Source organism: Camelus ferus, chromosome 4 (assembly GCF_009834535.1).
Source record: "Camelus ferus isolate YT-003-E chromosome 4, BCGSAC_Cfer_1.0, whole genome shotgun sequence".
Classification (NCBI taxonomy): domain Eukaryota; kingdom Metazoa; phylum Chordata; class Mammalia; order Artiodactyla; family Camelidae; genus Camelus; species Camelus ferus.
In genome coordinates this window covers 69,419,834-69,432,784 of record NC_045699.1, presented here as the reverse complement: position 1 = coordinate 69,432,784, position 12,951 = coordinate 69,419,834, and the positions used below count along the sequence as shown (strand labels likewise).

The window sequence follows — 12,951 nt, the reverse complement described above, 5'->3', positions numbered from 1 at the left end:
CAGCAGCCCGAATGGTTTGTTAGGCCTTTCTGACACGGAGTTCGGTCACCATCTGGCCACACCCAGCACTCCTGCACTATTCTCTTTTAATGTGAATAATGGGCACAATCCTGGATCCTGTCTAACAGCGTTGTGAGGATAAAGGAAACAGTACGTGTCAGGTGCTCATTTCAGCCCCAGTATTCAGTACGCATTTAATGTTTGTATTGCTGTTAATTATTGGGGCTCTAGAGTCAGTGTCTGTGGCTTCAAATCTAGGCTCCTCCACTTGCTTGGCTCTGTGACTTTGGACAAGTTACTTAACCCCTCTGGGCCTCAGTTTCCTGATCTATAAAATGGGACAAATCATAGGCTTATTCTTTCTCTCTCATAGGGCTGCCGGGAGGATGACATAAATGATTATGCATACAGACTGCACGATGCTTGGCGCAGGGAGACCGAGCAAATGCTGGCTGTTATTGTTACTGACTCAGAATCACCCTGAGGTCCTGATTCTGACCCTAGTGAGACTCCAGATCCTGGAAAATCTTCTGAAATGACTGATCTGAGTTGCAGGAACACATCTTAAAACTTGTGAAAATTCCCTTCCTGCCCCCTGTATCTCCTGAAACCGTTCCATCCATGTCTGATGGTCAGAGGCACCAGGAAGGTCTTCCTTGGACCTCCAGGGATTCCTCTGGGTTCCCATCCGGTGGAAAGATGAGGGAAGGAGCTGATGAAGCCCAGGGCTGCCCAGCTCAGCGCAGAATCCAGCAAGGTGAGCAGCCTGGGCTTCTGGAGGGTTCCGCTGAGCTCAGTCTTCTCCCAGGCCAGCCAGCCAGAGCCAAGTGCAAAACCACTTTTGTTCCCTGGATTTCAGTCCTGCGGATGCAGTGGGTGAGTTTGAGTCTGAGGGTCAGAGGGGGAGAGGGAGAGAGAGAGGTAGGGTCTGAGCAGGACAGAGGCAGGACAGGGACCCTGGGCCGCCCGAGAGGGGAAGGGGTGTGGGGAAACGCAGGGCAGGGTGTGGGGCAGGGTTGGCAGCGCTGGGAAAGGGAGCCTCGGGGAGGCCAGGGAGGGAGGCCTCATACCAGACACTGTCTAGACGCAGCAATTATTGTCAGCTCGGAACACCCAGGCTCTGCCGGCTCAGCTGAAAGGGAGCTTAACAAAGAGCCGAGAGAGGAAGAAAGCAGGGAGAAAAGTGCCCGCGGAGCCGGCTCCTCGCCTGTCGGGCTCTTTTTCTGCCCGGCTACCCCCCTTTGTGCTCCGTCGCTGTGAAAGCCAGTTCAGAGATGCCCGATGGGGACTCGGCTCCTCCGGGGCCCAGAGGGCCTGGCCAGGGTCACTGTGTGGGTTTTGGGCAGGGAGAGGAGGGTGTCCTGGAGGGGAAATGCATTTTGCACTTGAGTTTCTTTATCTGGAGGGCAGTGGTGGTGGGAACCGAAATGGGAGGAGAGAGCAGGCCAGAGAATTTGAACCTTTCCTTTTCTGTAGTGCTGAGCCAGTGACAGAATTCCCTGAGCCTCTCTTTTCTCATCTGCAAAATAGGAACAATACCACCACCTGAGCCGTGGTCCAGTTCTCTTCCACCTTGCAGTGCTGAAGCCCACAGCCCTCATCATATTGCTGGGGAAACTTCAGGGGCTCAAGTGACCTGGGACAGGCCGCTCTCCTTGTAAGGGCCTTATCTCCATAGTTTCTCTGCCTCTGTTATTATTATCCCCATTTTGCAGATGAAGAAACTGAGGCACGGAGGACAGAGCTACTTGCCAGAGCTCACAGCCAGCCAGGCAGCAATGGGTTTGTATTCCAGTTTGCTCCCTTACCTTAACCATAACTTTATGATGTGCACCCACCCCAGGGGGTTGAGTACTAAAGGAAGTAGCAGGATGGATGGGAAAGCCACAGGCCCACGTGGCCCAAGAGGCTGAAAGTAGGGTCAGAGCTGCAGGTGGCCAGGCCACAGTCCCCAACCACTGGAATCAGGCCTCAGCCAAGCCACTGGACGCTCATATTAAGGGCAGCACCAGGCTGAGCAGACCTGCCCTCCATCCCGGGAGAGGACCAGCCCGGGCCCTGAGTGGGAAGTGGGTATAGGTGACCCTGGGCTGCTGCATCAGGGCCCCCTTGGCACCCTGCGATAGTTAAAAGCATACAGACATTGACCTCCAGCCACTAACCCAGCACTGCCCACCCCATCTCCTTTGGGGAGGGGGTCAGGTGCTAGTTCCAGGTTTCAGAGTCATGTGTTCGTGTGTGTGTGTGTATGTATGTGTGTGTGTATCCAGGGATTTCAGGGCTGGGGCCAGGGGCTGAGGTCCTCCTCCATCCATCATCCCCCTGGTCTGGTCAGGCCTGGACAGACCATTCCCTGGTCCTGGAGGGTTTGGTTGTACCCCCTGGGTCCTGTCCTCAAGGGGAGGGCAGGACACTCAGTGCAAGGGACACACACTCAGTCACTCTCACACTCACCACACAGGCTGCCCCAGAGGCTGGCCCCTGACACGCCTCCCTCATCCACATCCCTCCTTGGAGTGCAGGCACCGGCTGCCAGAGACTCAGCCCCTGTCGGCCCTGGTCACTGTTTGCTGAGCGCCCTCCCTGTGTTCAGCACTGGAATGTACCTTCTTCTTCGCCTACACTTCCACTGCTCAACACTGACTATAGGTTGAGTTCAGACCCCTTTGCTTGCAGTGAAGGCCACCATAAGCAGACTCAGCCCCTTTCTGGAGGATCCCAGCGCATCCCACAGTACCACAGGTGGTTCCCTTTGCCCTTCTCTGCTCCTTTGCTGGAGCTGTTCCTGCAGCCTGTCTCCACCTTGTCCCGACACAAATGCCTGACCTCCTGTGAGCCTCTTCCCTTGGCTGCCCTCTGTCTTCCAACAGCACCGGCCTCTCTCGTTGCACAAGCCAGAGGCTGGCACTTCCCTAACACCTCCTTGGCCTCCTTCACCTCCACACTATGACACACCATCTCTGTCCTCAATCTCCCAAATCATGTCCAAGGCCAGCCTCTCCTCTGTCTCAGAGGCCACTGCTCCAGGCCAGGCTGCCATCGCTCTCCCAAGACCTTGTACCACTCCTGTATCCACTCTTGTCCCCTACAGCCCAAGTCAGCTTTCTGGATCTGGTCTCTTCCCTCTGCTCTATAAAACCCAAAGCTTCCGGCTGCCTGTAGTACAAGGGCCACGTATGGGACACACTAATCCCCTCTTGGGGGCCCTCGGGTCTCTGCCCTTGGGACTCTTATCCACGCCGGCCCCTCTCCCTCCAACAGTCACTCTCCCTCTGGTTAGTTCCTCCTGGTCCTCAGGCACCCCTTCTCAGGGAGCCCTCGTATGACCCCTGCGGAGATCAGGTCCCTGGGACCAGCCCCTCTTAACTCCCTGCAGGGTCCCCTCCCAGCCGGATACCCTCTTGTCATTATTTAATGTATTATTCATAGCGGTTTGTGCAGCCCCTGCCTCCCCTGCAGGACTGTGAGCCCCGTGTGGGCCTGGCTACGTCCTGTCTTGTCTGTTACTGTGTCCCCAGCCCTCTCCAGGTAGGCCCCCTCTCCAGGTTTGGTTTTCAGCTTAGCTCCATCCTAAGGCAGGAGAAAGGGAGCCGTAGGTCCCTTCTGTCCTTTCCTCCAGGAAGCCCTCCTGGCAGAGGCCATGGGGTTTCCAGGGCAGCCCTCCTTCCCCTCCTCCCCCAGTGATCACCACCCTGACAAGGACAAGTCACGATGCTGATGCCGCTATGGGCTGGAGAGCACCATAGGGCAGGGCTGCAGCTGCCTTTTGCCCCCACTCTCCAAGCCCCAGGGCCTTGCACAGCCCGGGGCTGGTGGTACCCAACAGGGCACCGCTCTCAGCTCAGGCTTGGGAAGGTCAGGATGGTCAGCCTGGGGTGGATCTAGCAGGAGAGCCCCACAGATCCCGGGCCTGGGAGAGGAGCCAGAGGGGTGCAAGGAGGGGCTGAGGAGGATGGAAGTGCCCTCTCCACATCCATTCCCCTCCCAGAGACCCCCCGCCAGCTGGTTTCCCCCCACTCCAACTGGCCCTGCCTCTCCTGGCACTCCCCTCCCTGACCCCACTGCCTGCCCCTCTCCTCCCTTGCCTCTTGCCTTCCCTCTCCCCATATCCTGCTCGCCTTCCCTCTCCCTCCCCCTCCCCAGTCCCCTTCCCCATCCTCTCCTCTCCGCTGCAATCCTCTCCTCTTTTCTCTGAGTCCTTCTCCCTCGCCTCCTTCCTTTCTTCCTGGGTTAAAAATAATCAACTTTCTGGGAAGCAGCAGCTCCTGCTGAGCCGCCCTCCCCACACTTGGGAGCCCCTGAGAATAGCTTTCTGCGGTTCTCAACTGGAGCCCCTCCCCTCCCCCACCGCCCCCCTCCCTGCGAGCTGACTAATAAGCCCAGGCCGCAGCAGCACTGCCAGCTCGGCTAGAAAGGTATTAACCGCTTCGTGCCCAGGTAGCCTGGATGGGTGTGTGGCCCCCTGCAGGCCGGCAGGCCGAGAGGGCGCCCCCCTCTTCCCTGGGGTCCCGGGCAGCCTCGGAAGCCGGCTAGACAGCAGCCAAGCCCGCAGCTCTGAGCTACACGTAGTAGACGCTCAATTAATATTTGTGGTTGGAAGAACTTTGACCTGTGACCAGGCTCGGTCTGGCTGCTTTTGCAGCTAACTCGGGGCTTGGTGGCAGCAGAGGGGAATGGCGGGGCGGGGGGAGGGGGTGCTCAGACATGCAACGGAAGGGAGAGGCTGATGCTTCGGGGCTATGTGGAGCTTGTGACTGGACTGGTGAGGTTCCCTCCGTTTGGTGCCCAGGATTCCTCGCTCCCTGGCGCTGGGCATCGCCTGAGGAGGGTCAGGGCCATTCCTGCTACATTGTGGGCCAAGGGCAGGGAGGCGCTGAAAACTGTCCTGGAATCCAAGACCGTCCACCACCTTAGAGATCTTCTTGCAAAAGGGGAAACTGAGTCCCGGAGGAGGCAGGAAGTCTCCTGCCGTAGACCTTAAGGATTCAGGGCCGCCGGAGGCCCTCAGCTCCACCACAGGGTTTTCTGCGGGTGTAAGGCTGCGGGGTGCGGTGGACATCAAGGTCAAAGGTGAGGAGTAGGTGGGGAGCGAAAGAACTCTAACTGGCAAGGTCCCCGCTGGCTCCGCCCACTCCGCGCGGTTCTGGCATTACCTCATCGCGGCGCGCGCCCATTGGCTGGTTCCCCCGGAGGCCGGCCCAATGCGGCGGAGCCCGTTAACCCTTCCCGCCCCGCAGGCTCGGCCCTGGTCGTGCTTCTTGTCTCTGCGGCCCCACGCTGCCTTCGGGCGCCCATGGGCCACGGAGACCAGGGAAGGGTACTTGGGGGTCAGGCCAGCGGCCTGAGAGCTCAGTGGTTAGAGCACAAGTCGGCCAGCCTGGCGTGGACCCCTTCCCCCTACAGGCTTCATGACCTTGGGCAACCGGCCTCACCTCCCTGAGCCTCCTCCGCTTGTTTTCTCAGCTGTAAAAAGACGTGAATGATGTAACTCCTGCCCTTCCTAATTCCTTCCCCGAGTACTTGCCAAGTGCCGGGCACACGTGGGCTCCGCGTTCCACACTGCCTCCTCACTGCAAGAGGTACAGTTATGATTATGGGTTTTCAGAAGAGGAAACCGGCTCAGAACAGCGAAGCGCCTCCCAAGGTCACACAGCAAGAAAATCACAGAGGTGGGATTTGACCCCAAGCCGGTGTGCGTTCTGAGCCTGGATTCCTACCCAAGGCAAGAAACTGCTTCTGCTGGGATGTGGTGCTTCTAGGAGCTCCTGGTTTCGCAGGAGGGACAGGACTCCCATCCCCAGCTAGCCAGACCACCAGGAGCCACTGTGACCAAATAATACTAGTAACAACAGCTGAAGAGCCAGGTCTTCTGGGAAGAGAAGGCTTCCTGGAGCAGGAGGGTCTGGAGGTGAACATTTAAAGGGGGAGGCGGAGGACCCTTGGATAAAGGCTGAGGTACTGGATGGAGTGCAGGGAGGGCACAGGCAGTAGGGTCAGGAAGCTCTAAAGAAGCCTGGAGGATTCCCTGGGGTGGACCCGCTGGTCCAGGGTCAGCCACCCAATGCCACCCAATGCTGATGTGGAACCTATGGAGACTGCTCACATACCTCACGTCTAAGTATTTACAAGTTATAAATCAAGCTAACGAACTGCTAAATAAAATATGTTCTGTCCTCCTTTCTTGACAAATACACCTTCCTAAGGGCAAACATCTCTGGAAGGCAGGGTTTGTATTTAGAAGTCTCAGACGCCAGGCTCCATGCTGGAAGTGGGGCCTGGGCAGAGGCAGCGCTGGCCTGCGGTTTCCACCCAGCTCCTCTTTTCCTTCTGCCCCAGGTTTCATTCTTTTCCAGGTAGGTTTTTGGTATGGACACTCCAGCTTCAGTGTATAAACTCTGCTCATACCCTAGGGCTTATGGGTATCCAAATGGACAACTCAGACCACCCCCAAGAGGATGGACTGAGGAAGTGGGTTGGGGGTCACTAAGCAGGAAATTCCATGGTCCCAGGTGTCCAGATTACGGATCTACCTGGGACTGTCTCCTTGGTCTCGAGCACTCCCTGCCCCATGAGGAAAGGCCCATGCGGAAAAGGGCCAGAGTGCTGCAGTCTGGTCAGGACTCTAACCTGAGAGCACTGCCGGGGTCTCTGGGCACTGCTGCCGCTGGGGTGGCCCAAGCTGGGTACAGCGCTTCCCTCTTTTTTGAACTTGCTCCTGACCAACACTTCCAGACGTGCATCCCAGGTGCTGTCTCCTCCCCAACCCCCAGCCCAATACTTACCCAAAACTAAGGAGCTTCCCACTTCAAAAAGTCAGCTCTTTCCCTCCTTCGCCCACTGCCCCTGCCCCGATCCAGGCTGGGCCCCCAGCTCCCACTCTGCCCATCTCCCCGTCCAACCTGCCCCCTATGTCTGCCAGACAGATCTTTCTAAAAAGCAAGCCTGACTGACCACTTCCTTCCCTCTCTACCCATCCCTGGCTCTCTGGGCTCTGGGTGTAGCATTCCCAGGCTCCATCACCTTTGGTTCTGGGCTCCAGCCGTTTGGACCTTCTCTCCTGTCTGGACAGCTTGGTGTCCTTTCTGCCCCGGGCTTATTATTCTCTCTGCCTAGAACCGTGCTTTCTGCTTTTCATCTTGCCAACCGCAGCTCCCTGAATCCCTGGACCAGCAGAAATGACACTAGCACCATAATGAGCTGATTGGTTCTGGAGTTTCGAGTGTGTTTCCCATCTGGACTGTAAGCTCCAGGTGGGCAGGCTTGGTCCGGCTTGTTCATTGCTCCGTCTTTCAGTGTTGACAAAGTGCCTGGCCCTGAGCAGGTGACACCGAAAGTTCCCTGAACAGAGGGGTCTGCACTGGACTAGAAATGAGGAGACTGAGGACAACAGAATCTATTGCATGCTTACTGGGTCCCAGGCCCTGTTTTTATGCATAGAATATGCTTATTTCTGGCAACCATATTTGAAATAGGAATCATTATTCTCTTCATTCTCCAGAATGAGGACACTGAGGCACAGAGGGTTCAGAGACTTAGGCTCACAGCTGGTAAGCAACAGACCCAGATTTGAACCTGGGCATTTGAGTTCCAAAGCTGAACCACTTCCTCCCATCCAGTCCCAGCTGGGCACATATCTTGCTGTGGGTCCCTGGGCCAGTGTCTCCACCTCTCTGAGCTGAGGCTTTTCCATGTGTGCAACACAGGGTTCCAAAGTGGTGATCCCTGAGGTCTCTTTCAGTCTGACATCCTGGGGTCTCACGACCCTGCCTGGGAAGCTCCCCTGGTGATCTGCACCTGCTTTCAGCCCCACTCCCCAGGTCTCAGGCCAAGGCTCTCTGTGGAGGTCCTGTAGGTGATGCCGAGGAGTTGAGTGGATGGAGAACAGTCATGGGTGTGAGGCAAGGCGGGGACTGGACATGCCTATTTCTCCACTGACACAACAGAGAGGGAAGAGTAGCCTGGTGGGTAAGAGGTCAGGCTTTGGACACAGAAAAGTTCATATTCTGGCTCCTCCAGAAAGTCTAGGGAGCAGCTGCATGGCCTGGGGCACAGCGTTTCCCCCTCCCAGCCTAGGTTTCCTCATCTGTTGTGCATCATTTGAGTTGGAGAAACCTCGCTGTCAGAATATCTCACAGTGCCTGGCTCACATCAGGTTGGCGGTGGTCAATACTTAGAAGCTGTGATCAATTTTCCTTTTTTAATCAGTGGGTCCCAGCAGGCAGGAGGCAGGGTCCATGGCTCCCCCAACCAAACTGATCAGGTGGTTCTAGAACTCCTCTCCATTTGAAACATTCCACCTCAGAGAGCCAGGAGCCTAGAGCACTCAGCCAGGGAACAAAATTGTCTTGTCATCATGGTCAGCTGGTGTGGGGCCTCCATCTCCCAGGGACTGCTCATCCCCTCCAAGAACTGAGCTGCCGGATCCTAGGGCTCAGGGAGAGACTGGAGACTAGTGGCCTATGGGGGCTGAGCATGGCAGGCATGCCCATGGGCACTTAGAATCGAGCCAGGCTTGGGTCCCCACACCAGAGGGGACTTTTACAACATCTCAGGGGACCCAGTTTCCAGGAGGGACATGACCAGGACACTCACTTGGGGAAGGGGCTCACCTAGGGGATGAGCTGCACCTCCCAAAGCTCAGTTCCCTCCCAAACCCAGCCCCACAGGGACCTGGTAACCCTGAAATGACATCCCCTGTGACATTTCTGAGTTTCTGCAAGGTACTGTCGATGTGACCCCATTTTACAGATGAGAAAGTTGAGACCCCAGATAGAAGTGACCTTAAGGCTCTGATGCAGTTCAAGTCACCAAATATTCCTGAGGCCCTGGGCTGATCTGGGGTAGGGGTGATGGGGGTAGGAGGGAACGGGGACAGGTAGCCACTGGACATGGTTCTTCCTGTTAAGTAGCTGTGGTCTGGGTGGGATGGGGCTGACCACAGCCCAGGTAAGTGTGACCTGTGGGTGAAAGGGCGGGGCCTGGAGCAGCTCTAGGGGGAGTGCAGACAGCCCCCAGCAGAAATGGGGGCTGATTCACATATGAGAGGGCCTTGGTGGAGGTGGAACTGTGACAATGTTGGCCATGGGAGGGGTCAGGGGTTCAGGCATTAACTGAGCAAGATTTGGTGCAAGGCCCTGGGCTGGAGAGAGAATGGAGGAGAAGGATGAGTCCCTGTCCTCATTGGGGGGGGTGGGGTAAATACCGTGGTGGGGAGACAAGACTAGAGGTTGCAGGAGCCCAGAAGAGGGGCACCAATGCAGCCTTGCTGTGTGTTGTTAGGTCTGTGTGTGAATGTGTGTGTTTTTGTGTGGTCAGGTTATGTAAGGTGTGCGTACTGAATGGTCTGTGTGATGTGTGTGGAGTATGTCTGTGGTTTCTGGCATGTGGAATGTGTGTGTGTGTGCGTGTGTGTGAACACGCGCCTTTGTGACTGTGATCTGTATAGTGGGGTATGTCTGTGCCTGTGTGTGGTGTGGTCTGCATGATGTGGGGGAGAGTGTGCTGGTGTGTGTGTGTGTGTTGTGGGGTGGTGGTAACTGGGACACTCCCCAGGGGAAGAGCTAAGGAGAGACGGAGGAGGAGATGTTAACCAGGAAAATGGGAGAGGAGAGGGGGTGTTCTGGGCAGAGGGAGGGAACAGTGTGTGCAAAGGCCTCTAGGCAAGAAGAGGCCACCCCGCCCCCTGGAGCACTGGTGCACTTGAAAGAGTTCCAGTGAGGCTGGGGGGCAGGTAGGGAGAGGCAAGGATGTGGGGGCTCGCAGGGCGGGCCTTTCTCAGGTAGCTTGAGGGTGTGCATAAACAGGAGTTGGGGGTGGCGCTGAGAGGTGCCAAGCCACACTGACCAGGCAGGAGGGGCAGGCCGGGACCAGGGGCAGATGCTGGGTGGAGGTGGGGGTGTGTTTGGGGAACCGCCGGAGCCTTGGCCGTGCATCTGGGAGGCTGCGTGGTCTGGGATCCCAGCCCTGAGCCTAATCCCTGCTCAGCTCCTGAGAGCAGTAGCCCGAAGCTTCTTAGTTCCCCATTTATAAATTGGGTCCCTAGATTGTATGCCGAAGGCACAAGAAAGAGCCCAAGAACTGTCCATGTTTTGGGTGTACTCACTGTGCGTCTCTGGTGAAGGACGGGGTGGGCATTTGCTGACAAACCTTCCCAGCATCCCAGGAGGCTGAGATATGGAAGATGGCAGCCCTGGCCCAGGACTCAACTGTCAGTACCTGGCCTGAGGGCACAGAGGAGGGAAGGTAATGGGGGGTCGGGGTGGGGGAGCCAGGATTTAAACCCAGGTGACTCCAAAGTGGCCCTCTCACCTGACTGTGACTACGATCATGCTCTTAATCAAGCTTCCCCATACTCTTCACACTGGGTGGTATTTTCTCATTTGAGCCTCTAGCGTCGTAGATTCCCCATGGCTATTACACTGGATTATCAGTCCTGCTTCAGAGATGCAAAAACTGGCCAGGATGCAAACCCAGGCACCACCCCCACCCCCGCCCCCTCCTTGTATGTCTGCAGCGTTTTCTCAGCATATGCCAGAAAGGGTCCTCAGGCGTGGGTAACAGACTGCATGTGGCAAGGCAGAAAGAACTTAGGCCCAGAAACCCAGCTCTGCTGCCCATCTGCTGTGTGACTTGGGGAGAGTCCTTTCCCATCTCTGGGCCTGGGTTCACCCAGCTGCACAATTCACTTACTGAATCTGAGATTTGTTGAGCCCCTGCTAAGTGGTAGATGAGGAGACTGACGTTCAGAGAGCCTAAAGGACTTGCCCCAGGTCAAACAATCCACATTAGGCGACTGTAGATTTGAACCTGGAACCCAGAGTGTGCCCTTCACCTTGGCCTAATCCACAGCCCCCAGGGGGGCTGTTCCCACCCCTAGCGGCCCGCAGCGCGGGGCTCAGGGGCCCCACGCGGTTCCAGGCCCTGCCAGCCTGACGTCAGGCCGGGGCCAGCGGGGCCCAGCGCTCCACAAACAGACGGCGCGGGCCGGGCCGGGGGCGGGATGACTCAGGGCCCCGAGACGGCCGGGAAGCGGAAAGTTTTGTGCAGATGACATCACCGGGCCGCGAGGGCGGGAGGGGGCCGGCTCCGGGAAACGGCGGCCTGGCGGGCGGCCCGGCCTGGGGCAGGGCGCGGAGGGGCGCGGGAGGGGACGCGGAGCCGGCACGCTCGGCCGCGCCGAAAACACACCGACCCCCACCCGCCGCGAGCCCCGGGTCCCGGATCCAGGCCCCGGAGCCCGACCCCGCGCTCGCGGGCGAGGAGTGAGCTCCACCCGCCTGCGAAGACGCCGCGCTCCCCAGCGCTCCGGAGGCAGCCGCATCCATCCTGCTGCGTCCCTGCATTTTAATTACCGTCGTATTAATATTCATGAGCCGGGACTCGAGGGGGACCGCGGGCTGTCATTTCCCTCGCCCGCGCACCACCACCCCCCGCACCCCCTCTTCCCCGGCTGAGTCGTGGGTTTTTTTTTCCCCCGCCCGCTCCCAGCCCCGCCCGCGCCAACAGTTGGTGCACAGCCGACTTGGGGGAGGGGGGTGTGAGTGTGAGCATGAGTGTGAGCTGGTGTGGGTGCCAAGGGCAAGAGTGAGGGCGCAGCGGAGACACAGGGTGAGGGGGCTGAGTGTGTGCCGGTGTGAGCATGCGCCTGTGCTCACACGTGTAGGCCTGTGAGAGCGTCTGTGTGTGTGTGTGTACGTGTGCACGCATGCCTGTGTGTCTCTGGGCAGTGCCAGGGACCGTGTGCAGGTCTAGGGGAGGCCACTGTGTGTGCAGGCACGGAGCTTGGGAGAAGGGTCACAGGGCCTGACTATCAGTGGGGAAGTTGAGGCCTGGGGAAAGGCTGGGCCTTACCTAAAGTCACCTGGTAAATGGGTGGCACGAAGAGACAGAGCCCGTGACCTGCCTGTTGGGTACTTTCTGCTCCCTGCTCTCCTGTGCTGTTTACAACAATGGCAGACAGGATGTGCTGAGCTCCCCAGCAAACCTGGGCAGCAGGCGGCTCTAACAATCAGGCCCCTCTGTCAATCAGGCCCCTTCTCAGACAGGACACTGAAGCACTGATCTAAGTTGTGAGGGGTGATGCTAGAGCCCAGAAATGTCTGAGGCCAGCGCCCCCGACTTTAACGACCACACCAGGCTGCCCTCTGTGGAATTGTGTGTGGGGGTCCCTGCTGGGGCAATGTTGGGGTGCCTGAAATTTCCTCAGGGATCCTGGTACTGCCCGTGCCCAGGCAGCAGAGGGTGCTTCACCAGAAACATGCCTCCCAAGCAGGGCCTCTGCCCCGGGCGCTTCTGGTCCCCTTACTTGCCTCCCTCGAAGCCCCCCCCCCACCCTACACACCAGCGGCTCCACAGGATGCGGGAGGTCTTGTTTCACAAGGGAGCAGGCAGACAGACTTCAAGTCTCCTGGCCCTCCTCCTTGGGCCCGGGGTCAGGCAATCACTCCTTCATTCATTCATTCGTTCATCAACCAATGCTGAAGACTGCTCTGGCAGTCTCTGCCAGAGACTGCTCTCGGCACTGGGGATCCTCTGAGTTTGGGAGGAGCCCACACTACACTGTTTCCAATTCTGGTCATCTCCGCCCCAGGGTGCGGGCCTCTAGGCTCTAAGAGGGGGCTTTCAACTCTGCGCACATGCTCCCTAGGGGTGGGGTCTAGGGCACCTGTGCACAGAAGACAGCTTCCCACTCCCTGCCTTGCCACAGAGGTCCAGGTGCACGCGTGCTGGGAGGGCCCGGCAGAAAATGGCTTGTTGTCTCTGGGCTGGTGGAGAACTGGCCAGACCATGCTAGGCAGCCTGGATCTTTTCTTCCCTCTCCTTCTGGAACTTGTCCTTCTCCTGGCCTCTAAGCCAAATAATCCCAGGGGCTGGCTGATCCGTCTTTCCCTGGGTGAGCCAAGGCCAGCCTCCCTCTCACGTCCACCCTGCCCAAGTCCTGCCCTTCTGAGC

At 58.0% G+C, this 12,951-nt stretch overlaps 2 long non-coding RNA genes across 2 annotated transcripts; both read right to left on the bottom strand.

The window, feature by feature from the left end:
• Positions 1-420: 420 nt before the first annotated feature.
• Positions 421-6,134, bottom strand: LOC116663288. Its single transcript, XR_004319527.1, has 2 exons — positions 5,154-6,134; positions 421-861 (listed from the first exon to the last, which is right to left on the bottom strand). It is a non-coding gene; the product is annotated as an uncharacterized LOC116663288 (long non-coding RNA).
• Positions 6,135-7,457: 1,323 nt separating this feature from the next.
• Positions 7,458-10,424, bottom strand: LOC116663287. The gene is made up of 3 exons (XR_004319526.1): positions 10,309-10,424; positions 10,103-10,220; positions 7,458-7,931 (listed from the first exon to the last, which is right to left on the bottom strand). It is a non-coding gene; the product is annotated as an uncharacterized LOC116663287 (long non-coding RNA).
• Between the last annotated feature and the right edge of the window lie 2,527 nt (positions 10,425-12,951).